This window comes from Felis catus, chromosome A3, assembly GCF_018350175.1.
Source record: "Felis catus isolate Fca126 chromosome A3, F.catus_Fca126_mat1.0, whole genome shotgun sequence".
NCBI classification, from domain to species: Eukaryota; Metazoa; Chordata; class Mammalia; order Carnivora; family Felidae; genus Felis; species Felis catus.
Window position 1 is genome coordinate 24,983,505 of NC_058370.1, and position 6,640 is coordinate 24,990,144.

A 6,640-nucleotide genomic window follows, 5' to 3' on the forward strand; every position below is an offset into this window, starting at 1 on the left:
TTTGCAAATAATATATCCTATAAGGGGTTAATATCCAAAATATACAAAGAATGTATACAACTCCACACCAAAAATACCCCTCCCAAATAATCTGATTTAATAATGAGCAGAGGACCTGAATAGACATTTTTCCAAAGAAGACATACAAATGGTGGCCAACAGACACATGAAAAGATGCTCAACATCATTAATCATCAGGGAAATGCAATTCAAAACCACAATGAGATATCATCTTGCATCTGTCAGAATGGCTAGAATCAAAAACACAAGAAATAACAACTGTTGGTGTGGATGTAAAGAAAAAGGAACCTTAGTGCACAGTTGGTGGGAATGTAATTTGGTGCAGCCGCTATGGAAAACAGTATAGAGGTTCCTCAAAAAATTGTAAAAATAGAATTATCATATGATCCAATAATTTCACTACTAGGTATTTACCCAAAGAAAACAAAAACACAAATTCCAAAAGCTATATGTACACCCAGGTTTATTGCAACATTATTTACAATAGCCAAGATATGGAAGCAGCCTAAGTGTCCATCCATAGATGAATAAAAAAAGATGTAGGGGCACCTGGGTGGCTCAGTCAGTTAAGCGTCCAACTTCGGCTTGAGTTATGATCTCGCAGTTTGTGAGTTCGAGCCCTGCATCAGGTTCTGTGCTGACAGCTCAGAGCTTGGAACCTGCTTCAGATTCTGTGTCTCCCTCTCTCTCTGCCCCTCCCCACCACTCAAAAATAAATAAACATTAAAAAAAAGAAGATGTGGTATTTATCTGGAGTTAAAATAAATAAGTAAATAAATAAAGTTATAAATTAAGCTAAAAAAAAAGATGACACAGTACATACCTACAATGGAATATTAGCAATAAAAAGGAATGAGATCTTGCAGTTTGCAACAACACAGATGGCCCTAGAGGGTACAATGCCAAATGAAACAAGTCAGACAAAGAAAAAGACCATGTGATTTCACTCATATGTGGAATTTAAGAAACAAATGAAAAAACAAATAAAAAAGGAGACAAACACAAAAACAGACTTTTAAATATAGAGGACAAACTAGTGGTTGTGGGGAGGGGAGGTGGGTGAAACAGATAAAAGGGATTAGGAGAACACTTATTATGAGGAGCATTGAGTAATGTATAGAATTGTTGAATCATTACATTGTATACTGAAACTAACATAACACTGTATGTTAATTATATTTCAATAACATTAACAAAAAAGATTATTTCTCCTAAGGAAAGGAAAGGAAAGGAAAGAAAGAAAAGGAAAGAAAACATGGATGTATCCAAGCTGAGGATTCTCTTTCTGGATTCCAGGTGAACCATTTCAATTCTAACACACTTTTAGACATATCGCAACATAGTTGATTTTTATTATGTTAGCTTCAGTATTTTTTTTTATTTTTTAATTTATTGTTTATTTTTTAAAATTTACATCCAAATTAGTCAGCATATAGTGCAACAATGATTTCAGGAGTAGATTCCTTAGTGCCCCTTACCCATCTAGCCCATCCCCCCTCCCACAACCCCTCCAGTAACCCTCAGTTTGTTCTCCATATTTATGAGTCTCTTCTGTTGTGCCCCCTCCCTGTTTTTATATTATTTTTGTTTCCCTTCCCTTATGTTCATCTGTTTTGTCTCTTAAAGTCCTCATATGAGTGAAGTCATATGATGTTTGTCTTTCTCTGACTAATTTCACTTAGCATAATACCCTCCAGTTCCATCCAAGTTTCAGTATTTTTTTAATCATTTATTGTTAAATAAAGGCTCCAACTTCAACTATATCACTATAAGAAATCATGTTAAAATTTCAATACTATTGGATTTTCATCCATTAATTTAATTATTCAACAAATTATGCTCAAGGAATTTATATATACTCTAGAAGTGAAGTGAGATTATGAAAATCACAAGTAAACAACTGACCAATAAATTAAACAAATTATGGTAAGTGTTATAAAGGAAAAGGTCAAGAGGAGAATGTCGTATCCAAGAAAGTCACCTGGACTAAACTAGTGGCAGTGGAGATAGAAGTGGTTGGATTTCAGATTTATTTTGGACACAGAATCAACAAGACTTGATAATGAATTGGATGAAGAGGGCAAGGAAAAGGAAGAAAGTGAGTTAACTAGCATCTGGGTAGAGAGCAGTGCCCTTAATTTATGAGATGAGGAAGACATGTAGCAGAAAATACCCAGAATTCTGTTTTAAACACAGTAACTTTGAGATCTCTCTGAGACAAACAAACATAGAAAAAGTAGGTACTTGGATATCTGTGGCTGGAACTCAGTGGAGAGGTTTGGGTTGTAAATATGAATTTAGGAATCATTAACATAATGACAGTATTTAGAGGTGTATTTTCATTAGACTACAACCTGGTTAACTTTCTTAGAATTGATAATTCCTAAATCTCCTCAGTGACACATTATTTTACAAGTCATTTTTATATATGGTTAACTAATTAATAATTCATTTCTACTAATTTAGTTCCTAAAGGTCAATTCTATTCAAGACTTCCTTGCAGGGAGCCTCACTATGCCTTCTGCTTACTACAGCAACCCAAAGATTAATTTAATTTCAGAGTTGCCAGATGCTTTTTATTAATATCTCAGTGACTGTTCTCTTTCTTCACCAAGCTAACTCTTAAAAAAACTCCACATAATGTGCAAATAGATGAAAGGGTTGCATAGGTTTGGATTTCTATATGGATTAGAATATCTTATGTTTTCTGTAAATTAAGTATCACCTACAAGGATATATGGGCTTGCTTACCAAGTAGAAGGAGTACAGGATTAAGAATCATGAGCTCTGGGTTCCGGTTCAAATACCATCACTGTTAAATTTTCTTTAAGTCATAGCCTCTATAGGCCTGCTATTTTATGGGCCAAGTGAAGAGACTGCGGATTATTTTAAAGTTTATTTTATTCATTTATTTTCAGAGAGAGAGAGAGAGAGAGAGAGAGAGAATGTCAAGCAGGTTCTGCATTGCCAGTGTGGAGCCCAAAGCGGAGCTCGAACCCATGAACCATGACAGCCAAAATTAAGAGTCGGATGCTTAACCAACTGAGCCACTCAGGTGCCCCAACACTATGGATTATTTTAAAGCCTATGAAAACATAAAATTTTGTATATACTTGAAGGATTATCATTACCTTTATATTGAGTAGCTGGAGATCTGGAGTGGTACTGAGCATCAAGAATGGCCCAGAGTGAATATACCAATAGTCTATTTCTGGATTTCTCACTATTCATTGTGGACTCCATAACTTGGCTTCTGTATCTATAAAACAGAAAAATCACAACGATTTCCCTCACTGTAATGAGAAGAAAATTAATAAATGTCTATATATTTTGCAGAGATTCTTAGATGAAAGAGGTTAGGAAGACACAAGTGATTATTTGTGCTGATACTCTCACTTACTAGCTTACTCTAAGTAGGATCTATCTCTTCGAAAACCTGGAAAAGCTTAGCTGCCATTACTTTGTGATTTTTGTCAGCTCCCCAGGGAATCTTGGCTTTCCTGAAAAACAAGCTATTACCTTGGGGGATACCTGAAATCTCTGAAGAGTCTCTTGCAAGTTGCCGGCTCAGGGAGGTCAGATTTGGGACCACGCTGTAATGGAAAAGAAATCTTTTCAGAAAAGTGGTCAAGACTATTTGCTAAGCATACTAGCATTTCCCAAACATGGATCAGAGGTCCTATGAGGCCTCATTAAGACTTTTTGTGTCTTTGTTAGTGTGAACTGAATAACTGAAGGGTGATTTCCTAAGAGCTCCTCTCCACTTTGATCACTTCTCTGTTTTTTCCCCACTTCCTTTGTCTATGCTTTGTCTCAGTCTTCATTTTTCTAGTTGAATAGGCTTTCCAAAACCTAAGGCACACTGTTTCTCTCTCTTTTCAAGATCTCCCCATTCAAAATGGTTTGGGGATTTTCATGCCCCAAATGTTTGTTACCTCTCAAAGACCCAGGAGGAGATAAATGGTAGACACCAGTGGCTCTCAACCACAGGTGATTTGGTAATGTCTGGAGACATTTTTGGTTGTCACAACTAGGGGCAGGGTGCCACTGACACGATGGAGGCCAGGGATGCTGGTAAACATCCTGTTATGCACAGAACTCCCAACAACAAAGAATTATCTGGCCCTAAGGAGGCTGCAGTGCCTCCTCAGTCATCTTCAGCTACTGCAGCCTCCATAGGGATGCCGATTCTCGGGATGGTAAAGGGACAGCTGCTGACATCAGATTGTCTGGACTTGGATCCCCAGGTTCCCTCTTTTGCTGGCTGTGATTTTGGACTAATCAGTGCCATGAAAGCACAGTTTCCTCATTCAAAAAAAGGGGCTAATAAAGTGTTCTCATAAGCTGTAAACTCCTTAGAGGCAGTGACCTAATTTTACCTGCCAAGCTTAGATTAGGGACTAGCATCCAATGCAGACTACTAAATGTCTATGGATTGTCTCACATGGTTGTTTTGAGGCCTAAAGTAGAACACATGTATTAAGTGACATGAAGCACAGTGAAAATGAGAAAAGTGAGGCGCCTGGGTGGCGCAGTCGGTTAAGCGTCCGACTTCAGCCAGGTCACGATCTCGCGGTCTGTGGGTTCGAGCCCCGCGTCAGGCTCTGGGCTGATGGCTCGGAGCCTGGAGCCTGTTTCTGATTCTGTGTCTCCCTCTCTCTCTGCCCCTCCCCCGTTCATGCTCTATCTCTCTCTGTCCCAAAAATAAATAAAAACGTTAAAAGAAAAAAAATTTTTTAAAAAGGAGAAAAGCAACCCCTGATAGTGGGAATTAGGCTGGTACCATAAACTGGGATGTGCTGCCCCGTTGAACATAAACAATTTTATAGACCACCAAAATCGGACAAAGCCACTCTGGTCAGGATGAATTAAAACAAAAACAAAACCACTCCATAATCATGTCTAAATACAAACAAACAAACAAACAAAGCACATTGTCCCAATCACATATGCACACAAAAAACAAATCTCCCTGTCTTGGCTAACAGGAGGGACTGCTTCACAACCAATCATAGTTTTAGCTTCTCTTGGCTCTTCTCCCTTTTTAAATAAGAATTATTAAAATACCCCATCATAGAAGTACCACCACCTCAAAACAGTAACCAATCTAGACACAAGGCCTGCTTCCTTGAAACACTCCTTGAAGTTACCTAACACAAGCCCATATGTAAATTTTTTTTTTTCCGGGACCTTCTTCCTGAGTGTCCCCATCCTTCGTGGTGTGTCTCCCTCCTCTCAAGGAGACAATAAGCCCAATTTTGTTCAACGATAGCTGTGTTCTCAGTGGTCTTTGGCTGGAGGGCACTGACAATGGTGAGAGCTCCTTACAAGGTAACCACTTTTAGGGCACCTGGGTGGCTCAGTCGGTTGAGCCTCTGACTTTTGATTTTGGCTCAGGTCACAAACTCACAGTTGGTGGGCTCAAGCGCCTGGTCAGGCTCCACACTGGGAGCATGCCTGGAACTCTCTTTTCTTTCTCTCTCTCCCCTTGGCCCCTCCCCTGCTCATTCTTTCCCTCACTCAAAATAAATAAATAAATAAATAAACAGGTTTTTTGTTTTGTTTTGTTTTGTTTGCTATTATTATGCCTCAAGGGGAATTGCATGATGCACCCACAGCGTTCAAGCAGGGATTTCATAAACAAGTATTTTCAGGATTCCTGACAGACTGCTAGCGGGCTGTTTCTTTTAGGGGACATCTCTCAAGACTACATGAGGAGAGACTTTTGGTTTTGGACCTCCCAAGTTGAAATCTAGCCTGTTGTTAGGTTAAATTTCTCCTTAAGCAGGGACGCCTCTCAGTCCGTTAAGTCTCCACTCTTGGTTTCAGCTCAGGTCATGATCTCACAGTTCGTGGGTTCGGAGCCCCACGGTGGCACCCACGCTATCAGCACGAAGTCTGGTTGGGATTCTCTCTATGCCCCTCTGCCCCATCCCTGCTCATGTTCTCCTCTCTCTCTCAAAATAAATAAACTTAAAAGAAATCCCACTAAGTAAAACCTCTTAAATTTTTTTTAAAAAATGTCTATTCATTTTTGAGAGAGAGAGAGAGAGAGAGAGAGAGAGAGAGAGAGGGGGGGGGGCAGCCCGCGAGCAGGGGAGGGGCAGGGAGAGAGGGAGACACAGAATCCCAAGCGGGCTCCAGGCTCTTAACTGTCAGCACAGAGCCCCCATGTGGGGCTGGAACACGCTAACCACGACTTCGTGACCGGACCCAAGGCCCACGGACCCAAGGCCCACGCTTTACCGAGTGAGCCACCCAGGCGCCCCTAGTAAAAGCTCCTCAGTGAGGAGCGCGCTTCTAGCACCAATGAGTCCCTCAAACGTTAGAACACCTCGAGGGCGCATAGTGGAGGTAGTAGCAAGGGAACTAAAACCCTAACGGGCTCATATTATTGAGCTCTCACCTCCTACCCTAACCTAGGATAAATGGCCCCGAATTCGCTTGACAAGCCGTGCAGAACATCGCAGAAACCTCTGCGCTGCGAAAGACTAAGGTAAGAGCAGCCACCTCCAAGAACCAATCTCCCGGCAAGGTTCCTCAGACGTAGCAAAAGCGCGAGGATCGCGGGACTGCCGTGCCTCAAGTGCCCGCCTCTTCCAGGCGGACTACAAGTCCC

The 6,640-nt window shown here is 40.6% G+C and overlaps 1 protein-coding gene across 2 annotated transcripts in view; it reads right to left on the minus strand.

The window, feature by feature from the left end:
* ASIP (agouti signaling protein) overlaps nucleotides 1-6,640 on the minus strand; it is a 163,434-nt gene extending 156,794 nt beyond the window's left edge. For both annotated transcript variants that reach the window (XM_045053311.1, XM_045053310.1), the window contains exons 1-3: nucleotides 6,428-6,640; nucleotides 3,541-3,614; nucleotides 3,153-3,280 (exon numbers count right to left, since the gene is read on the minus strand). The gene's annotated coding sequence lies outside the window, so the exon portion shown is untranslated. The remainder of the gene's footprint in view (nucleotides 1-3,152; nucleotides 3,281-3,540; nucleotides 3,615-6,427) is intronic.